The following is a 23,345-nucleotide window of genomic DNA, read 5'->3' on the forward strand; positions in this document are numbered from 1 at the left end:
GTGTAAGACCTTAACTTACTTCGACAATACCAGTGTAACATATTGTTAGGAAAGATTTCTTAATTGTGGGTAATTTTCCTTCCATGTGGCAACCCCTAAACATTTTGCTGTTGTTTTCACCATGATCTAGACTTTGCCAGATAAGTGCAGCCTTCTGCCGCACTCCTCTGGGCTTTCGCTCCATTCTTACGGGGAAACTGACATGCCCTTAAGACAGTCAGTACCGGGAAACGCTGTTTTCCGTAGTTTCTTTATCATGTTGCAGCTTTCGTGCAACATGACACAAGAGGGCACTGTAAGCTAAGTTACTGCTCTCTTGGGTCTCTAGCCTTCTACAGGCCCTAGATACTCTGTTTGGATTGTAACTGATCGGTGCAAGTGAATCACGGACGGGAATGGTGGCAGCGATCGTTTCTTGTGTTTTGAGCTCCTTTTGGCGTTTTAAGCGCGTTTCTCGTGCTTAGCCCAAAATGGTGGCCTGGCTCCCAAAATGGCCAGACCACGAGGCTCCTTTGTCCTGTCCGCTGACCGTCTTGCTCCCTTCACCTTCCCCAGGTCGAGCCGACCCGGGGTCTTCCTTATTTGGGCATGTACTTTCCCGCGAAACACGGATGCTTTCACGGGCTTCTTCAAGCCTTGTGTGTGCCTCCAGGATGGGGGCTGGGATGTCTGGTCCCAATACACATCCTGGGTGCCAGAGAGTCTAGTGTGGTATGAATGCCTGGGACCACCGTGGTCCGTGATAGGTCCACGTATGGTGTGAGTGTTTTATGAGCGGATCTCCCATTGGGTCCCCTCCGTTTTGGCGCGAAGGGAACCGTGGATAAGAGGGGGCTGGAAACGCCACTACCATGTCGATCTCCTGAGTTCTCACGAACGAATACAGGAGCCAAGTATCCTGCAACCACGAGGCTGAACCGAGGAATCGCTGGTGACCCGCTGAAGGACTGCTCCTCTGCACTGCTGTCGCCTTGTGAAACCCTTTCTACCTCTGATGGAACCAGAAGGCCTGTACTGGTACTTCGACCCTTGTAATAGCAGGGACAGCTATTCTCGGCATCTTCACCATCTCCTGCACGTAAGCCTTCGGAAGTGTCTCTGGGCCATCCAGCAGACTGACCAGCCAACCCAGGAGTCTTGCTCTGTAACCGCCGCCAGGTTGTGTTGTATTTCGAGTCCTTGTCACTCTCACACGATTCGTACACTTGGCATTCCCAGGTCTGAAGTGAGTAGTGTACATTTGGCTGGGATACACATGGCCGCTCCGTTGCCCTGCTGTGGTAACAAACTGTGCGGGTTCACTTCGTTTGGGACATCTTTAACTCAACTCTGCTGCTGCAGAATCTACACGATGACGAGACGTCCCCTGCTCCCCTGAACCTGCCAGCACTGAAACTGATGCGGAGAAGCCTGGGTCTGCTTGCATCGGGGACCGGTGAGTAGCATAGCTAGGAACTGGTCGCCCTCCTACAGGAGCCCATAGCTTTTCCGCGCTGTGTCAAACAGCACGCCTTTCCGTACTCGCGCTCTGCTTCTGCCCACAGTGGAGGCTGCGCTTGAGTCGCGGAACTCTGTTCTTCTTCACTTGTGCACCAAACTGAACTGCCTGATTCCCTCGAAGAGACTCCCCTTTTTGCCCGTTGGCACCAGCGTGTGCAGGTACCTTTGAGCACAAGGCTCCACTCTTCGTAGGGCTTGGACTTCCTTTTAGTTAGGTGCTTCTGAAGGTGGACTGGGTCTAATCATTATTTTGCACTGCCTGTTTTCCTCCCCTCCTAGGTGGACTACACATTTCGTGCATCTAACGCATTAGACTCATTTGTATTTGTATATATATTGTATTGGTTTGGTATGTGTTGGTTTACTAGAGTTTTATTGTGATTTCTCGCTACGGTCATTGTTGCAAAGGCCTTGGAATAAATGTGTATATATTTTTAATATAACACCTGTTTGGAGTAGTTTGTAAGTGTCCTTGCTTTGTGTGCTCATTGCGGGCTTTCAGTCGCCCTCACCCCTCTTGAGACCTATTCTTGACCGCCGCGATCGCTACCCTGATTGGTCTGGCTTGTCCAGAGGTTACCCTGTTCCAAGTAATTAGGTTGGCCTTCTGAACCTCTGCGCCGCCAGGACAGGGTTCAGAAATCCGTCTTAACAAATTGGTGTACAGCGGTGGGATACGACTGAAGGTATCCAGTGTTGCGCACGAACTAAGGCATTTCAAGTTATTCCTACCAGGACACATAGTGAATTGTTATAGTATAACTTAAAAAAAAAGGCCATAGCCCTATCTAACAGTATGGAAACAAATACCTTGTTAACTTTAAATGCTTCCAAATCCGAAACATTGAAAAAGATGTGTGCGGAGAGAGGTGTTTCCTCTCAAGGCACCAAATTGGATATGATCCAAAGAATCGTGGCGTGGCAAGAAGCGCAGCTTGACGCTATAACTTCTGAGGACAGTGCGGAAGGAGGTGGGGCTGCTATCACTGGTAGAACCGACGGTTCTGCCACTGCACTGATCCACCGCGACCACGAGGACAGGGAGGATGAGATGTCTAATGTTTCCTCTGCCAGTGTTGAAGGGGAGGCTATGCTTGAATTCAAGAAGCAAGAGCTGCGGTTTAGGCAGAAGGAGCTTGAGTTCAGTATAGCCAAACTACAAATCGAACAGGCAGAAAAACAGAAAGACAGGGATCACCAGTTGGAACTGGCCAAGCTTCAGGTTGCAAATGGGTCCAAGGGTCCTGGACATGGGTCTGGGGCCTCCTCTCATCCACGGTTTCCGAAAGATCTGCTCAGTGTGTATGAGGAAAGGAATGACATTATGGACTGGCTGAATGCGTTTGAGTATGCATGTGAAGCTCAACAAGTTGACAATGCTGATAAGATTGCCTGTTTACTCAGCAGACTGTCCCATTCTGGCTGTACTGCCATTATGGAAATGTCGAAGGCTGAGCGAGCTGATTTCGCAATGTTAAAGCAAACTCTCATTTTAAAGTTTGGAAAGACTCCTGCCCAATATTTAAAACGATTCCGAGAGTACAAGAAAAAAGAACGTGGTACTTGGGTATCTTATATCACCGAATCCTTAAAAAACTTGACTGGCTGGGTCGAAGGTTATAAGGTTTCTACCTTTGAAGGCATGATAAATCTTGCCATGCTGGAACACATTTTTGCATCTTCTTCCCCGGAGCTTAAGCAGCATTTGGCCGATTCGAAGGAGATAGATCCCAAGAAGCTGGCCATTGCAGCAGACTTATGGGTGTCACATCGAGTGTCCCATAAGGACAAAACTCATCCTGGTAAGCAGGAGGAAGGGAAAAAGTCCAAAGATAAGGAGGGTGGAGAATCTGATAAATCTTCTTCTCAAAAGGGCCACAAAAAGAAAAATAAGGGTAAGACACAAGAGAACTCACAGGGTAGTGGAGGTCAGCCTCCGAAACAGAACTCTGGTTACAATAAGCCTCCCTATGTAAACAGACCCAATGGATCTTGTTTTGCTTGTGGAGCAACTGACCACGTGAAGGGGGATCCCCGGTGTAAGGTTAAACCTTTGGGGGTCCACTCCGCTAATCTGGCCTTCTCCTCCTACGAGGAAGAAGAGATTACAGGAGCATCCTTCTCCTCAGACTCCTTCCCCAGTGGGATAGAAGCTGAGGTAGTTTTAGTTTCCCTGGGTTCGTGGGAGCCTAAAGTCGCAGAGGCTTATGCTAGGATTCCAGATAATACCAAGCACTACTTTAAAGACAGTGTGCTGATCAATGGAGTAGATACTCCAGCTCTTAGGGATAGTGGGTGCAGTCGAACTGTAGTGGATTCTACCTTGGTAGACTCAGAGGAAGTTGCCAGAGCTACTCTGATGCCCACTAAGTTGGCTGACGGCCCACTCCGCATGTTCCCAGTAATACCTGTAAATCTTACTTTAAATGGTACAGCAGTCAGGATTCCAGTGAGCATTCAGAGAAACATCCCACGAAAGGTCTTGTTAGGCAATGATCTCAGAGCTTTAGGGCTCGTAGGAGACACTGCCGACAGACCCTACACACGGTCTGAAGCACGGGCAGCATTGGCCAAGACCAATACGCCGCCCCAGCCGAAGGGGAAACCCAAGGCGAAAGGAGTAAACAAGTCAAGACGAGGGAAAGAGAACATTCCCCCGAGCTCGCCTACCACTGCTGTGGAGGACGTTGGTCAGTCGCCCGGGCCTGACGAGGAGGTGGCGATGCCTGAAGTATTTGACCCCAACGACCATCCTGAACTAAAAGACTTGTTAGTAGAAGGTGGTCCTGATAGGGAAGAATTCAGTAAAGGCCAACGTGAGTGCCCATCTCTGGAAGGCCGAAGGAGACAGGCCTGCTCCCAGCTTGAGGGTGAACCTCCTGGGACGCATCGGATTTATTGGGAAGGTGGACTCCTGTATAGTGAGCCCACAGAGTCTACAGAAGGAGACAATAGGAGGTTGGTGGTTCCCCTTGCTGTAAGACCCTTCCTCCTGCAGTTGGCGCATGAAGTGCCCCTTGCTGGTCACCTTGGTATTAAGAGGACCAAGCAAAGGTTATCCATGCACTTCTACTGGCCCAAGATGGGGGTGCAAGTAGAAAGTCACTGCAGGAGTTGTGCCTCCTGCCAGTTATCTGGTAAGGTTGGCTCGACAATCCAAGCTCCATTGGTACCACTCCCAGATGTGGGAATACCATTCAAAAGGGTAGGGATCGACATCGTTGGTCCCCTTGACCCGCAAACATCCTCAGGCAATAGGTTTATCCTGGTGCTGGTTGACCATGCAACCAGATATCCTGAGGCCATCCCATTGAAAACGGTAACTGCCAAGTCAGCTGCAAAAGCGTTACTTGGCATATTTACTAGGGTTGGCTTCCCTAAAGAAGTTGTGTCGGATCGTGGCAGCAACTTTATGTCGAAGTATATGCAGGCTATGTGGAAAGAATGTGGGGTCACCTACAAGTTCTCTTCTGCATACCACCCCCAGACCAATGGTCTGGTGGAACGTTTCAACAGAACGTTAAAGAGCATGATTGGGGCTCTGGAAGAACCTCAGAGAAGAAAATGGGATCTTCTTTTACCATGCTTACTGATTGCCTACCGAGAGGTACCACAGGAGGGTGTTGGCTTCAGCCCCTTCGAACTTCTGTTCGGTCATCCTGTACGGGGACCCTTAGCCATAGTCAAAGAGGGATGGGAGATGCCCACTCCCCCTGTTACTACCAACGTAGTAGATTATGTGCTGGGGCTCAGAAAACGGATGGTACTTCTGGTGGGCTTGGCTAGTGATAAATTGAAGGCAGGACAAGCGCTGGTGAAACATTGGTACGACCAGAAAGCTTCCCTGATCAACTTTACACCTGGTCAGCAAGTCCTGATCATGAATCCCATAAGACCTCGAACTTTACAGGACAAATGGTCAGGCCCTTACACAGTGGTGGAGCCCCTGGGTGAGGTTAACTATTTAGTGGACCTTGGAAGGCCTGGACAGGCTCCAAAAGTGTTTCACGTAAATAGGCTGAAGGCTTTCGTCCCAAGAGTCGAAATCGCAGCACTGCGACTGGCTTCAGATGTTGAGGAAGAGGAGTCTGAACCTCTCCCCGACCTGTTCCAAAGCGGTCCTTCAGATAGCTCCTTTGAGGGTGTCCGAGTGGCCCCTCACCTGACTTCTAATCAGCAGGCTGAGGTGAAAAGTTTGCTTAGGCAGTTTTCCCCCCTGTTTTCACAGTTGCCTGGTTTGACACCTTGGGGCAATCATAACATAGACACAGGAGACAGTGTACCTACCAAAAGTAGGGGATACAGGATGTCAGACAAAGTACGGTCTTATATTAAGACCGACGTCAACAAGATGTTAGACCTTGGGGTGATTGAACCCTCTAGTAGTCCTTGGTCCAGCCCTGTGGTTTTGGTTCCAAAGGCAGGCACTTCTGAATTGAGGTTCTGCGTGGATTACAGGGCTCTGAATGCTGTCACCAAGACAGATGCACACCCCTTGCCTCGAACAGATGAGCTGGTGGATACTTTGGGTGCCTCCAAGTACCTCAGCACGTTTGACCTCACTGCTGGCTATTGGCAAATAGCTTTAGCAAAACATGCCAAGGAGAAGACAGCGTTTTCTACTCCAGACGGCCTTTACCAATTCAGGGTAATGCTGTTCGGGTTGAAGAATGCACCTGCCACTTTCCAGAGGCTTATGAATCATGTGTTGAATGGGTTGGACGAATTCTGTCTTGCATATCTGGACGATATAGCAGTTTTCAGTGCCACCTGGGAAGACCATGTGAAACACCTCGGGATTGTGCTCCAGGCTCTTCAGAAAGCACAATTGACCATAAAGGCTAGTAAATGCCAGATTGGACAAGGCTCAGTGGTTTACCTTGGACATGAAGTAGGTGGAGGGAGGATACAGCCTCTTCCCAGTAAAGTACAAGCAGTACAAGACTGGCCTACCCCCACTACACAAACCCAAGTGAGAGCCTTCTTAGGACTCACAGGGTATTACCGCAACTTCGTGGCAGACTATGGCACCATAGCTGCCCCTCTGACTGCTCTCACCACTCCGAAGAAACCCAAGAAGGTAACTTGGACCGACGAGTGTGAGAAGGCCTTCAACGGCTTAAAAGACTCCTTGTGCCAGGCCTCGGTCCTCAGGGCCCCTGATTATCAAATACCTTCTATTGTGCAGACGGACGCCTCTGACACTGGGATAGGAGCTGTACTATCGCAAGTAGATGAGAAGGGTAAGGAACACCCTATTGGTTTTATTAGTCGCCAGCTTAAGGACCGAGAGCTCAGATGGTCCACAGTGGAGAAAGAATGTTTCTCTGTTGTGTGGGCCCTAGGGAAGCTGAGGCCCTACCTCTATGGGACCCACTTCACTGTGCAAACTGACCATAAGCCCTTAAAGTGGCTAATGAACATGAAGGGAGAGAATCCAAAGTTGCTTAGGTGGTCCATAAGTCTACAAGGCTTCAACTTCACTATTGAGCATAGGCCAGGTGTCCAACATAGCAATGCTGATGGGTTGTCCAGAATGTTTAACCGACCTGAACAAGAGACTCATCCAGGGGTGGATTAGTTCCCCCTGTCCATAGTCTGGGAGGGGCGAGTGTTAGGAAAGATTTCTTAATTGTGGGTAATTTTCCTTCCATGTGGCAACCCCTAAACTTTTTGCTGTTGTTTTCACCATGATCTAGACTTTGCCAGAGAAGTGCAGCCTTCTGCCGCACTCCTCTGGGCTTTCACTCCATTCTTACGGGGAAACTGACATGCCCTTAAGACAGTCAGTACCGGGAAACGCTGTTTTCCGTAGTTTCTTTATCATGTTGCAGCTTTCATGCAACATGACACAAGAGGGCACCGTAAGCTAAGTTACTGTTCTCTTGGGTCTCTAGCCTTCTACAGGCCCTAGATACTCTGTTTGGATTGTAACTGATTGGTGCAAGTGAATCACGGACGGGAATGGTGGCAGCGATCGTTTCTTGTGTTTTGAGCTCCTTTTGGCGTTTTAAGCATGTTTGTCGCGCTTAGCCCAAAATGGTGGCCTGGCTCCCAAAATGGCCAGACCACGAGGCTCCTTTGTCCTGTCCGCTGACCGTCTTGCTCCCTTCACCTTCCCCAGGTCGAGCCGACCCAGGGCCTTCCTTATTTGGGCATGTACTTTCCCGTGAAACACGGATGCTTTCGCGGGCTTCTACAAGCCTTGTGTGTGCCTCCAGGATGTGGGCTGGGATGTCTGGTCCCAATACACATCCTGGGTGCCAGAGAGTCTAGTGTGGTATGAATGCCTGGGACCACCGTGGTCCGTGATAGGTCCACGTATGGTGTGAGTGTTTTATGAGCGGATCTCCCATTGGGTCCCCTCCGTTTTGGCGCGAAGGGAACCTTGGATAAGAGGGGGCTGGAAACGCCACTACCATGTCGATCTCCTGAGTTCTCACGAACAAAGGAATACAGGAGCCAAGTATCCTGCAACCACGAGGCTGAACCCGAGGAATCGCTGGTGACCCGCTGAAGGACTGCTCCTCTGCACTGCTGTCGCCTTGTGAAACCCTTTCTACCTCTGATGGAACCAGAAGGCCTGTACTGGTACTTCGAACCTTGGAATAGCGGGGACAGCTATTCTCGGCATCTTCACCATCTCCTGCACGTAAGCCTTCGGAAGTGTCTCTGGGCCATCCAGCAGACTGACCAGCCTACCCAGGAGTCTTGCTCTGTAACCGCCGCCAGGTTGTGTTGTATTTCGAGTCCTTGTCACTCTCACACGATGCGTACACTTGGCATTCCCAGGTCTGAAGTGAGTAGTGTACATTTGGCTGGGATACACACGGCCGCTCCGTTGCCCTGCTGTGGTAACAAACTGTGCGGGTTCACTTCGTTTGGGACATCTTTAACTCAACTCTGCTACTGCAGAATCTACACGACGACGAGACGTCCCCTGCTCCCTTGAACCTGCCAGCACTGAAACTGACGCAGAGAAGCCTGGGTCTGCTTGCATCAGGGACCGGTGAGTAGCATAGCTAGGAACTGGTCGCCCTCCTGCAGGAGCCCATAGCTTTTCCCCGCTGTGTCAAACAGCACGCCTTTCCGTACTCGCGCTCTGCTTCTGCCCACAGTGGGGGCTGCACTTGAGTCGCGGAACTCTGTTCTTCTTCATTTGTGCACCAAACTGAACTGCCTGATTCCCTCGAAGAGACTCCCCTTTTTGCCCGTTGGCACCAGCGTGTGCAGGTACTTTTGAGCACAAGGCTCCACTCTTCGTAGGGCTTGGACTTCCTTTTAGTTAGGTGCTTCTGAAGGCAGACTGGGTCTAATCATTATTTTGCACTGCCTGTTTTCCTCCCCTCCTAGGTGGACTACACATTTCGTGCATCTAACGCTTTAGACTCGTTTGTATTTGTATATATATATTGTATTGGTTTGGTATGTGTTGGTTTAATAGAGTTTTATTGTGATTTCTCGCTACGGTCATTGTTGCAAAGGCCTTGGAATAAATGTGTATATATTTTTAATAAAACACCTGTTTGGAGTAGTTTGTAAGTGTCCTTGCTTTGTGTGCTCATTGCGGGCTTTCAGTCACCCTCACCCCTCTTGAGACCTAGTCTTGACCGCCGCGATCGCTACCCTGATTGGTCTGGCTTGTCCAGAGGTTACCCTGTTCCAAGTAATTAGGTTGGCCTTCTGAACCTCTGCGCCGCCAGGACAGAGTTCAGAAATCCGTCTTACCACATATTACTTGCGAAATTACACTAAAACACCTAACCTAACTCTCAAATCCTGGATAACACCAGGTTTGTGTAGCTGGTGACTGCTATAATTCATTTGTGTGCTCACTTCGACCAAAATGTGCCTTCACTTTGCTCATTTTGCAAACCTACTTAGTAGTGGACCATTCATTCATGGAGAACCAAAATAGTCCACCTGCCTGGACTATGGTAGAATCGTAGATACTGCTTGAAATAGAGTAACAGAAGCTATCATTTCCCTTTCCCCAACTCGATGTTTATGCTTCTCTGAACCAGAAAACCCGAATCAACATTCCGGATGTGCTAGATAAAGAGAATAAAGCTAGCACTGAACACGTCTACAAACAGAATGGAGGTTACCCCAGCTTGCAAAATCCATCATATCTTCCCTTTCGGGAATTGTCTGTGTCCTTGTTGGGAGACGACAACACATCATGATTGTGAGTGGGTTTGGTCTTTCAGTGTGTTTTGTGAGGGTCTATTCTTGCTTTGGTTTTGTGTGCAACCGTTGCCGTAGGCACCTCAGACAAAGGCTAATAACCACTGGCCGGTCCAGTTCTCTGATGTGATGAGATTTGTTTCTACTTATCCCATTGTTTAAACCTGCAGGCAGCCACACTGCCCTCTGGTCTTGTCATCTTTTACACACAACATCGTAACCTTGCATTTACCACCTGATAAAAGGGGTTGCGTTTCATCTGGAAGTTGGCATTGAATGGAAAATCCCCAATACATGATTCCTATCACATACAAGAATGTTTGCATTACCTGATCCAATAATGTGTTTCTGCATCTCAATATTTTCTTCACCATTTTCTTCCACAATTTATACGGAGAACTGTGACTATCTACAGAAACGTGACAAATATGTGTGGGGCATTCCTATTGAATATTGAGTATGAGCCTATGCCTGCTGACATGCGCAATCAAGGCATTATTGTGAAGGGCTCATGACTGAAATAAGCTACCGGAATTAGTTTTATTCTGCAACCGTTCTGGTAAAAGATATCACTTCTCAGACTTGTTGCTAGACGCGAAGAGCTAATTGTAGGCTACAGCAAGGTTAAGCCCAAAGAGACAATAAACCAATCAGTAACACAATGGGTTATATTATAATGCTGAACGTTTGACAAGAACCATCTTTTGCACTAAATTCTTGAATTTAAACATCACATAGCTTCGGCTACATTCCCCTCTGGCCACAACGGTGGTTCTCACTGAAGAATTGTGTATTTTGGAGGTGGGTTACTCTTAATAATTGGACTAGGAATTGCAAAACAACATTTAAGGGAACCCTTTGAAATACATGGCCCTATTACAACCCAGGTGCTAAACCATGGCGCTATTAGCACCATGGTTGGTGCCGGTGTTGTAACAAGTCCGCCATGGTGCAATGGGGAAATACCGCCACATTCCAAGGTTGTCGGGACGGTATTTCCCCATTTCACCATGCCCCTTCCCCATTCCCATTTTCGCCCCATAGGGCTCAATGGGACTGGGGAAGGCGCTAAGTACGGTACCGCAAATTGCGGTACCAAAATTAGCACCAAGGTCCCTTTGCGGCACCCTACTTTAAAGGCTGGTAAAACCAGCCGTTAAGGTCGGGTCCCGCAAAGGGACCTCGTAATCAGGCGTTAAGGGTTTAACGGCGTCGACACCTTTCATGGCGACATTAAACTCTTAACGCCAGGGTCGTAATGACTCCCTCATCTCAAAAATTGGTTGAGTGATGCTGCTGATGTGATACAAAGGTGTACCCCATCTTTGCACGTGAAGGCACGTCACTTATTCACTATTGCGACCATCCCATTTTACTATAACTTCACCTGAAGGATGGGATCTAGAACTAGTTTTCTACAGATTATCACCCATCTGCTCAGGAGTGAAACAAAGACTCAGAACTTACTGCATTCCTCACTATGTAGAACGTCCTCTATACATGTTACAGTGATTCATGCCCAGCTCAAAGCTTAAAAAAACCTAATATTATTTGACTCAAGTTTATCATGTCTCCTCTTCCCCTCTCATAGCACTTTCCTCATATGTTCACCAAGTATTCATCTATACACGTCCAGTTCTTGGTGCCAACAGATCTGTCAGCTGGTTTGGTAAACTCAGCTCCCTCTCTCATTACAGGGAGTGTCTTTTGCAAAATTATTCCTGTGTAAGCCTTCAAATTGTTAGGGTCCCCTTGAGCACCTCACAGGTCCATCATTCAAGCACACAACAACCATTCCTAGCAACATGTGGCATCTGGTCTAGATCTTGCCATCACAGTTCAGCCTCACTATTTAACTGAGCTGCACATTCTCAAACCTTTCTCTCAACATTGCCTATTAATAATCACAGTTAAGAAACATGCACCCTCAACTACAACAATATTCAAACGGGGGTCATGTCAGCGGAATGTAGCAATACTCAATCAAAGAGACATAACCGACAAAAAATGAAAAGAAAGAACCCCCAGGTCCACACCACAGATCAACCTTACATAGGGCCTCATTACGACCCAGGCGGTAAGTTACCGCCTGGGTCGTACCTTTACCACCATGGCGTAAACTACGTTTACGCCATGGTGGTTGGCGGACTTACCGCCCCATTCCGAGGTTGGCGGGGCGGTAAGTCCCCATTAACCCATTTACCCTTCCCCATTCCCATTTTTGCCCCATAGGGCATAATGGGAGTGGGGAAGGCGTTAATTACGCCACCGTAAATTACGGTGGCGTAATTAACAACAAGGTCCCTTAGCGCCATGGATTTTAACACCTGCTAAAAGCAGGTGTTAAATCCTCCATGGCGCTAAGGGACCTCGGAATCAGGCGGTAAGGGTCGGCGCTGTTTACGCCGCCGTAAACCCCTTACCGCCTGGGTCCTAATGAGGCCCATAGAATCCAAATTCATTGTAAAAAACATTGTTTATTTAATTTTTCATCAATATTAAAATGAATATTAAATCATCATGAGCTCATATTTAATATAAACTTGATATGTCAATAAATAAAGTGCATAATCATAAAGTGCTAATTTAAAGAAAAAACAAGAGAAAGGGCCATTTAATTGGTCCATGTCACTAGCCCATAGGTGCAATGTCAGGAACCCCAAATGAGTGAAGGAGATCACTGAAAGGGGGGACTGGCAGTCAGCTGTGGAATATTTAATGGAAGGACAATATAAAACTGTCTCACAATATTCAAAACACACAAAAAGGCTAACCATGGGATGCCATGCGGCCTCAACTACAGCAACCATAATCCCTTCTCATGGTCTCTGCTTTTTTAATTGTTTGTGTGTTGACTAATATCTCTTGCCTATCACCTTCCCTTCACTCAAACTTTATTCTTTGAAACTCACAGAGAAGGATCTGGCGGTACCTTGGCAGGGTCACAATATGCCACCTCTTGGATAAGGTCAGGCTCCATAATACCACTCAGTGATAGGTGCAGTATAAGCAATGCCTATCACAACATAGCATGTTGTATTTTCTCACATTACAACAGGATGACAACTTGTACTTTGTCTTATCACAAATCTTCACCATTGGTCTTTTCTGTTGTCCATCACAGACATGTGTCCCAACAGTAAAAGCAGTGGATGTGCTCTCCTTCCTCCAGACACTTCTAAGAACGTTTCTATGAAAGTAGAATGTTGTCTTGCCACAAGTTTGCCATGTTCAATCAAAGCCACGGAATTCTCTGGCCAAAAAACAATCCAAAGAATTGTTGATCAAGTAGTATTTTTTAAAAGTTGGGCACACCAAGTACTACCATTGAATGCGCTCAGTCTTAAGATGAACACCTTCCAGAATAACAGTAGAGGAAGAGGTCAGAGAGAGATATGAAAGGAGATCCATAAGATTTCATGGTTTTATGGAAACGCAGCATGAGTACTAGGAGGACAATTAAAAAGTAACGAGAAAACGGACAATGAAGAGTGGTGCAGGAGCTTTAGCCGCAATAGTTTCAGTGCCAATAACTCCAGGACAAGTGGTATTATATGATAGGTTATTTATAACTCACTTAATACCCAGAGGTTACCCTGGGATCCGTGCTCGTCTTGCTTCCAAAGCGAGCGCGTTGTCCCTGAGCTATCCACCTGGGACAGATATTTCCTGCAAGGGAAGACGTGATGGATTTTGCTAAGCTGGGGTAACCTCCATTCTGTTTGTAGACGTGTTCAGTGCTAGCTTTATTCTCTTTATCTAGCACATCTGGAATGCTGATTCGGGTTTTCTGCTTCAGGGAAGCATAAACATCGAGTTGGGGAAAGGGAAATGATAGCTTCTGTTAAACTATTTCAAGCAGTATCTACGATTCTACCATAGTCCAGGCAGGTGGACTATTTTGGTTCTCCATGAATGAATGGTTCACTGCTAAGTAGGTTTGCAAAATGAGCAAAGTGAAGGCACATTTTGGTCGAAGTGAGCACACAAATGAATTATAGCAGTCACCTACCTACACAAACCTGGTGTTATCCAGGATTTGAGAGTTGGGTTAGGTCTTTTAGTGTAATTTCGCAAGTAATATGTTACACTGTTGTTGTCGAAGTAAGTTAAGGTCTTACACACATCGCTGTTAGATTTCGGCACACATTTGTGACCAGGGACACATGTAGCTCATGTATCACCAGCTGTTGCTATAGGAGAAGGGTAATATGACCTACCTCCAGAAGCACAGTGGCTTCAGTTACAGATATGACTTATCTTAAGGGAGGAGTGAATAATAATAATTACACCAATGCCGTTGAGAGTGGTGCAATCAAAGGGAACAATACGGTGTTGAGATGGAATAGCGAGAGCAATTGTAGGACTAGAAATATCAGAGGACTATGGACTATCTCTCAGAAACTAAAATCATTTCAGTGTAAGGATCATGAAAATTTAATTTAAAACATTGAAGGCATGTTTAACAAGGGACAGATAATTTATGAACAAAGCCCTAATGTGGTACGTGGGAGTAGAAGAAGCAGAAAAAACCCCAAAGAAGACCCAAGTGAAAGGGGTTTCAGCAGGGAATGAGAGAGGTTGAATGAAGAGAGCAGAAATACCATTGGTTTGAATACGATTGGGTGTATGTTGTGATGTATATCCCTGTCTTTTTCTGGAACTCACCACCTACAGTTCAAGAACAAGACATTTAAGGATTGTAATGTTTGAGTTGGCGAGCCTGGGAGAAAGCCCGCTGGTGTGCCGAATAAATACATTTACCTAAACTTCAAATCTTGTGTGATCGCTATCAGCCACAACAGTGTACTATCAGAATTAAAGACATAGCAGAATAAAGTGCTAAGAAATTGGTGAAACAGTGGATAGTCGGTGCAGGGTGGAAAGTTACATTATGGGGAGGCCAAGGACAAGCAGCTCTTCCTGAATGCCAACAGGTGCCAGCAACTTATGCGCATCTTTTACACACCACTGGTGTGGCTTTTGAGCATGTCTGAAGGGCGAAGGTGACAGCTGTCAGCCCATAAAGAGGTCCAGCAGCGTCATCTGCCACAGGGAACCAATCAGTATCCTCCCAAGGAGATTGCTAATCAAAGTTCTCACAGGAATTCAAGTCTGGCAGCCATCATAGAGTGAAGAAAATATCAAAGGAAAATGCCAAAAACGTCCCAGCAATCCAAGCAGCCACAAAATTGCACATGGAAAGGTAAAATAAAACCTAATACATTAGTAAACATATACACAATTAACGAGGTATGAATATTAGAGAAAGGTGGACAGTAGATCAGATTAAACCAAAACAGGTTAAGTAAATTTGGGAAAATTTGTTTAAAACACCAAACTGGCAATGGCAGCAGTTTTAAAGCGCGGTTATAGTAGAAAAATTGAGCTTCACGAAATAGCATGAAATTAGGCAAGCGTGGCATTTTAAGAATATGTGACAGATGTTTAGTTTTTGCTGTTTACATATTCATATCATGGTTTCTTATGTATAATTGTGTAGGAATAGATTTAATAATGAATTGTGCTATTTCTCTGTACACCAGCATTTTCGTGTCTAGATTGTTTTGATAAATTTATATCGATATATCATTGTGACTTTGACTTGTACATTGTGATACATTTTAAGCATACACATTTACTGCATTAATATGGAATACTATAATTGAATTGTTCCCTAGGGGAATAATGGAGGCATGCAAAGAATTCCAGGAGTTTTTATTTGCAATGAATGTCCTTTTGCATGTATTTACAACTACTCGTTCTCATCATTTGCCAACTTTGTGTAACACGACAACAATGTAACTGAAAATTAAAAGTCTTACAATTGTTGGGTGCCGGGAGTGTACATTCAGTGGTTGTACTGTGTGCGCAATATGTCCTAAACTGAATAGGAGAGTCTCAGATAATGTATATTCAGCTCGGATAGTAACCAGGTCCCACACGTGGATACCATTACTAATGGAAAGGGGAACATGCCAGAAATCATGGATAAGAAAACACTGGCATAAATAAGGGACAAAAGAAATATCATTATCAGTAATGTTCCCAGATTAACAACGTATGAGCCATGGAAGCCCTTTCAAACATGGTCCTTGCATGGTTGAATCAAAAAACGAATCCTGGAGCTGTTTGACTAAGTGATTTAAAAAAGCTCAAACTAGTCCATATCCCGGAATGCAATCCATCAAGTGATTGCCTTATTTTAGGATGTGGGCAAACGAATTTTCTGGAATAGCTGCAGAGGAACAATGATCTGAGCAGAAATGTTTCATTTCTCAAAATCATTTTAGATCGTTCCACCTTCAGAACAACAACGACGTTCATCCAATTACAAATGACTCAATGCACTGATTGCCTGATTTTCTGTCATTTGTCCTTGTTGTCTTCTGAATCGTTTTATTCTGTGTTTTTATGAATTATGAATATTGATTTCTGTATACTGTGTTTGTATCATGTCTGGCACCAAAGTTAATTTGGCTGAAATTGTATTTCTCCCAGCACCCTGTTCCATTGGTGCCCACAAGTCCTAGGCCCACTACTTTTCTCCCTATTTTCGCAATATACTCACTAAACTAATGTAGTTCATGCCTTTAACTATCACCACTTCGCTGATGTGAATAAGATATTCTTCTCTTTCTCCCTTCTCCTTCATCCCTGCAACCTCCAAACTCATAACCAGCTGCCTAACTACCAGCCCATACTGTATGTTTGTGTGTGTGACCTAATGCAATGTTCTTCAACGAAGGAAGTCACCTTTCTCCCACATCCATTTCTAGCCCCACTCCCCCTTCTCCAATTTGTCTCCTCTGACGTCCTCACCCCCTCAACCATGATTCACAAGCTTTGGCTTCTCTGGGACAGTGACCTGAAAATCTACCAGTTTATCACTGTCACTGCAGCCAGAATAAAACTACTAAAATCTTCTCACACTGAACACAGCACTCAACTAAATCCCTTATCTCTATTCTTTCTAGTTCTCTACAAACTGTACTAAAGGTCTGCTGTGCAAGCGTACTTCCTGGACTACACCTCTGTTTGTTTACTTCCCACAAAAAAAGTCCTCATCTTTGTGACACATACCTTTTCCAACCTACAAAGGTAACCCCCACTTCTTCCTACCATCTCCATACTGGATGGCTCTGCTTTCAAAATAGCACTCTCTTTAAATTCCTGGTCGCCGTGTATAAATCCTACCAATACCTCACTGCATTTATCTCACTGTGATCTCCCTCTCTAACTAATTAATACCTTCCCCACAGTGCCTACTCTCTATTTTCCCCCTTTTCCCCATTTGCTGAACTACACTAAAATTCCTTCCACTAGCCATCAAATCCATCTTTTCATTAGAACTCTTCAACGCAAGGCTCACAGTTCACAGGCTAACAGTGGAAGAAGCCACCCTTAACTTTTATGGCGTCCTTACCAAACTAACCACTGAACATGCCCCTCCTGAATTCTGCCATTTGGACTACTCTGTGTAATTTGTAAATGTGTCTATACTGGCCTCAGGCCAACAATGTTAAACGTGCTATAATATCTTACCGTCCCTGGTTTATGTTCCTATTCTTGCCCCCTTTACCACCCGATACACATGATTCAATCCAACAATGCTCCATGTAAAGTCACTGTACCCTAGGATTGCCTTTGCCCTTTTATAATGCCTACTTTGTAAGACTTTTCTGTTCAAAATGGCACCCGCCTTTTAAATAAATATTGATGCAAAATACTTTTGTTTCATATCTATTATTTTGTCCTGTCAGGAATCTTCACACATAGGGCCTCATTACGACCCTGGCGGAAGACCATGATGCTATTAGCACCATGGTCCATGCCGGTAACTTACCGACTCCGCCATGGAGAAAGGGGGAATTGCCACCCCATTACAAGGTTGGCGGGGCAGTAATTCCCCCTTCCTCCATGGCCCTTCCCCATTCCCATTTTTGCCCCATAGGGCTTAATGGGAATGGAGAAGGCGCTAAGTACGGTGCCGCAAATTGCGGTACCGTACTTAGCACCAAGGTCCCTTTGCGGGTCCCTACTTTAACGGCTGGTAAAACCAGCCGTTAAGGTCGGGTCCCGCAAAGGGACCTCGTAATTAGGCGCTAATAGGTTGACGGTGCCGCAGCCTTTTACGGCGCCATTAACCCATTAGCGCCTGGGTCGTAATGAGGCCTAGTATCTTCTCTCAACCATCACAATCTCTCCCCTGTCTCATACAAATATATAACTTTTTCTTTGCTACTAATATTTTCTCTTGTCACTAAATGGTACATTCAGTTGAGGCACTAATAATACGCTAGTATTTTCTCTCATCCGTCACACAATCGTGGCACACCAAATATGACCTCAGTATTGACTTTTCTAACTCTGAACAATGATTTACCTTTGCAACTAGTGCTTTGGCTTCGCTTCATCACAAGAATATGGCACAATCAGCTACAGACACAAAAGTTAATCACAATTAAACATCCAAACAACTGTGGGGCTTGTTCCCAATCAATGGAATTACATCATACATATGTTTATGTCATACAAGGTGGCCCCTGGCCTTCACTCCTGCCAAAGAGTCACAAAAGGATGGTATTTTAGTTTTTCTAGTAAACTCACAGCTAAGTCCAATTGTTAATTTTTAGATTCACAACAATAAATCCAATTTTGTACCGGTTCTTCAAGAAATTCCTTTTTCATTGTTTAACCTCTTTATCAACTATAGCCTATTTTAATGTTATACCTCTCGCTCAACTAAGGCATGACATTAAAAAAACGTTCTCTTTGCTTCCGCTTTCTCTCTTCCTCTCCCCTGCTGATGATCCATCTGTTCCATGCACTGGTTCACCTGGCCACCCTATGAACCTTTGCTCATGTTCCTGCCTCTCCAGGTGCACCTTACACTGGCTCCTGGCTCCCCCAGCACTTGTGGTCTGTATCTGTAACCCTGCAGTCCCCTTTCCCTGCACTTACCATTCACCCATTGGCTGCACTTTCAGATTACCTGCACTTAGTCACCCACTGACTGCACTTTTTGATTGCCTGCACTTCTCCATTCCCTTGTCCCCGCCTTCGCACTTCTCGTCTTCCCCTTCCCTGTGCTTGTGCAATCTGAATGACACAAGGCCTAGTAAGATCTCAGTTTTGTCCTCCATTTGTCTCGCCCTCCTTGTCTTGTCGCACCTTGCAACACTTGTGTACAGGTGCATCAGAAATGCCATATCATATCATATTGCACATAACAAATGATGTAGTGTTAAAATATGTTTTGCCGGTCTGAAACCATAGCAAGTCTGCTTCTTTGGAAAAGGAGGACCACCGCCACGAGGGTACCGGATGCCTAACTCTGTGTCTCCAAAAGCACAGGCAGGTAGACCTCCCAGGGAAAACGTCCAACAAACCTCGGTGCCCATCACTCCACCACCACAACGCAACAACAGGCACTTGTTCAAACACCCCAAAAGTGCTGGGTGTCCAACAGGCGACCCGTGGCCCGGTCAGGCACTCCAGTGAACACTGCACCACATAACACAACAACAGTCAGGTCAAGCCCACTGGAAGACACTGCACTGCTAAAGAAACACACACAAGGGTTGGGCTATCACAAACCCAGCAAGTGGTTTGCTAGGCCACAGGCTGAGTTTTACAAAACAAGACACACAACAAAGAGCCTCACCAAAAATAACAGGTAACTTTGCCCACTGGGACATGGTAAGCGAGAGATGCCTACTCTAATCGAGTCCATGACCTAAGCTAGATGATCTATCAATCTTGTGGAGGCAAAATTATTAACACAAAATTTAAGATAATACATAACACATTGCTGTCACCATTAGTTAATCCTAGACTTTAAAAACAGAGGCCATGTCATATATGCAGGAAAAACACATCCCTAAGTCAACTGACATCAAAACCTAAACTCACCCCAACCACTTCGACACCAAGATATAATCCACACATGGCGTAACTGCACCAACTTGAAAGCAGATAGATCCTAAAACCATTTACGGACACTTCATTACATCATATGCTATACTGATTTCACACATCAATGTTCTCGGCCCTGCATGACAACTAGGCTCATAAGAGATTAGTGTTGCCCCATACTGAAGAGCTTTAATCAGGAAACTGTCATGTAGCATGAACTGTGAAAATTCATAAACTCGTGATGACACCCATCTCCAGATGACATCCATCATGGTACCCTTGAGGGGGGGGTCCTCCTTTTCCATTAGTGTGTTTTTGTGGGAACCCGATGCCCTGTTTTCTGTAGTGTCTGATGTTGTTAAGTGTTTTGGTTTGTGGTTGTTGACTGGTGACTATTATTTCAGTGCACAGTAGCTTGTTGGTGGTGTGACAAGGAGAGGGTAGTAGCTTGTGGATTTATGGATTTTGTAATGGCTGTGTTGTTGGAGCTGGTTCCCTTGATTGTAGTGTCCAGTTGTAGAGCCACATGCGTGAACTGTGGGTTGTGATTGTCTAAGTTGGCCTGCTACTGTTGCAGGATGTTGAGGGTATGATGGTTTGGTGGGAGCGTGGCCCCTTGTTCCTATGGAGGAATGGAGTGTGAGGTTGCAGGAGTTTTTGCTTCTTGTCTGAATGGGATTGGGAGTGTAGATGAAGATGTGAGATTTCTGGTCACTTTCTCAGATGGTTTTCTCTGTGTGCTCTCTTCCGTACCCTCTTTCCTTGGTCTGTGTTGAGGAAGGAGATGATTTGTGTCTTGTGTCTCCCTTGTCCTAGTGCTGTGTGAATGCAAGCTAGATGGAATGCCTGGTGGAATGCTAATGTGGAGTTCCCTGAATGTTGAGTTTGACAGTTGGAGCTGAGAGCCTGTGAGAGTGGGAGCCGGTGTATGTACTGTATGGGGTCTTACCACTGAATGATGATGTCTCAGAATGCCAGTTTCTGACATTGCCAGTTGGATTGCAGATCTGTTGCTTGCATGTAACATTGCACACAGCAGGGTCATCTTTCCCTCGTATCTGATGTGGGCCAGTGTGATGTCTCAGAAGGGAAATGGACTTCTGGTAACCTTTGCCCCTGTGGTTCATGCTAGTGATGCGGGGCAGCAAGCGAGTTGCAAGTGCGCTGGTAAGAAGGCGCTGCATGGGCCAGAAGGTTTTGTTCAAAATGTGGTGAAAGAAGTAACGCCACAATTTTAATTAAGTAACACTGCGTTTGAAGGAATTTGAACTATTCAGACGCTGGAGCCATGTGAGTCACCAACGAAGTTTGGTAATGTGGCATCCTTGCAGGCATTTCCGTTTTGGTATGCAGCATCCGGCAGCTACCATCCCATTTTATTTTGCTTGATACTGTTATGTATTGGTTTTTGGAGAGCACTTCACAGCGGTTAATCTACTGTGTTGGAGCAATGTTATTTCAATCGAGCCCGTGAGAAAATGTTATTCAAGATTAGCACTCACATTCATGTGAGGCCTTTTACTGTTTTTGGATTCTGTTTGTATGTTTGGGTTGTGAATTGCTGGGGTAAATTTTATGCTTTGAACCCTGACTGTGTCTGTAGAGGTTGGTTGTGGTTGGAACTGGGTCTAGTGCCTGAGGTCATCTGGTTGACTTGTGAATGATCTGGTGAATGACGTGGCCTCTGTTTAGCAGTGTGGCATTGGATATACGTTTTTCATGTCTAACTTATTTCTACTTCCACAAAACAACCAACTATGATGGACTTTGTAGCTCAGGGCTATGGACTTGATAAGAGTAGGTGTCTCTCGTTTACCATGTCTTAGCAGGCTCTTTAACCTAGTTTCGTGTGGTGAGGACATTTGTTGTATGTCTTCTTATGTGAAACTCAGCTTGCGGCCTACCAAACCACTTGCTGGGTTTGTGGTGGTCCAAACTTACCTTAGGCCAAATTTCCTTAAGCCATGCCAGATCCCTCTTCATCTTCTTCAACAAAGCTACTCCCGTATCCCGCACCAGATCATTCTCCCCAGCATGTATTATTAACCCGTCTGGGACCCCAAAACGCTCTTTCATCCCCGCTAGCATGGGCAGCAGTTCATCCCAGCGCAGCCCCCCAACCCCCGACCACCTCACAAACCCCATATCATAGCTGCAGCCCAATTGCCTGCCGAAAAAGCCTCTTTTCTGCCTCTTTGCCCGCCCACTTCACAATCGAGTGCCCAACAATCCAAATCTGCCAAATTTGCCCCTGCCTCCTTGCCATCTCTGAAAAATAAATCACAGTGTCACTTACGCACCTCCACTCCCCACAAAGAGCCCCCCCACACCACAAACCCGTTGCCCCTTCTCAACCAGACTCTTTTCCCAGCTCCTTAATATAACCCTTATACTTCCTAGACCTCCACCTACCCGAACTCTTGACCTTATCCTCCGACAGCCCCAAACGGCTACCCTCAGATGCCGTACCCATCCTAAATGAATGCATACCAAAATCCTCCGGCTTTTCCCCCACCAGCCCTAATGCTTTCCTCAGAACCCCCAGCACCTGCGCTGCTGACACCCCTGACCCCTCAGCATGTCTAAAAACCAACCCCGACCTTCACCTTGATAACTCCTTCCACGCCAAACCCGCCCTCACCGGGCACAGCTCATTACTTCCCCACCCAAGCGACACCCAGCAGCCCTTCCCCTTCTTGTCAGTTTTTGACCTTCCAATCCAAATATCCACCCCCAAATCTGAAAAATGGACATTCTCCCACTGTAAACCACCTGCACCCCTTTTCGCTCCCACAAACTCCGACACCCTGAATGCCCCAAAAAACAACCATGTAAAACAAACATAACCCCATCCCAACCCGACCAGCAAACTACCTCCAGGGCCCTGCATAATCTGACCAACAGGGTTGCAGATATCGGCCTTCTGCTATCCTTCACCCCACCTTTTTCCCTCGCCCAACCCTCTAACATCCTGCTCGCCAACTCCCCACCATTAGGTGAAAACCCCCAAAACCATTTGCCGTAGAAGGCTATTCCTGCCAATTTTCCCGCAATGGTGGCCTTCGAACAACCGTTATCCATACACCACAGAAGAAAATTAACCACATCATTCCTCCTGCACTCCTCAGCATCCTCCCAGCCCTTCCAACTACGAGCCCCCTTCTTTAGAAATTCTCCCCACGCCCTCCTGTACGCTGCCCTAGACGACGGTGCCAAAGAGCCCTCCACTAGCGACAGAGCTCTCAGTTTCCTAGCTTCCACAGCTCCTCCGTGATCCACTGCCCGCTCTGGTCTGCTCCAGGTGCCAATCCACAGAATCTATGCCATTGGAAACGAGATAATGCATCAGCAATGCCATTATCTTTACCCGGCACATGCGTAGCCCTGAACAGCACATTCCATTCAAGGCATCGCAACACAAACTCCCTCAATAATCTCACCACCCTCTGGTCCCTTGCTGACTGCCTGTTGACGACATTGACAACACTCTCGTTGTCCACATTGAAATTCACCTTCTTATTTGACAACTCCCTGCCCCACAGATCCGATGCCACCAACAATGGAAAGAACTCAAGGAATGCAATACTTCTCCCCTCTTCCAGCCACCTCGACGGCCACCTCTCTGCACACCATCTACCTTGCCAAAAGACTCCGAAACCCCCCACACCTGCTGCATCCGAAAATATCTGCACCTCCCAGACTACTGCATCCTCCTGTAGCCACATGGACACCCCATTAAA

The sequence above is a fragment of the Ambystoma mexicanum genome, chromosome 6q, assembly GCF_040938575.1.
Source record: "Ambystoma mexicanum isolate Mex_15411 chromosome 6q, UKY_AmexF1_1, whole genome shotgun sequence".
NCBI classification, from domain to species: Eukaryota; Metazoa; Chordata; class Amphibia; order Caudata; family Ambystomatidae; genus Ambystoma; species Ambystoma mexicanum.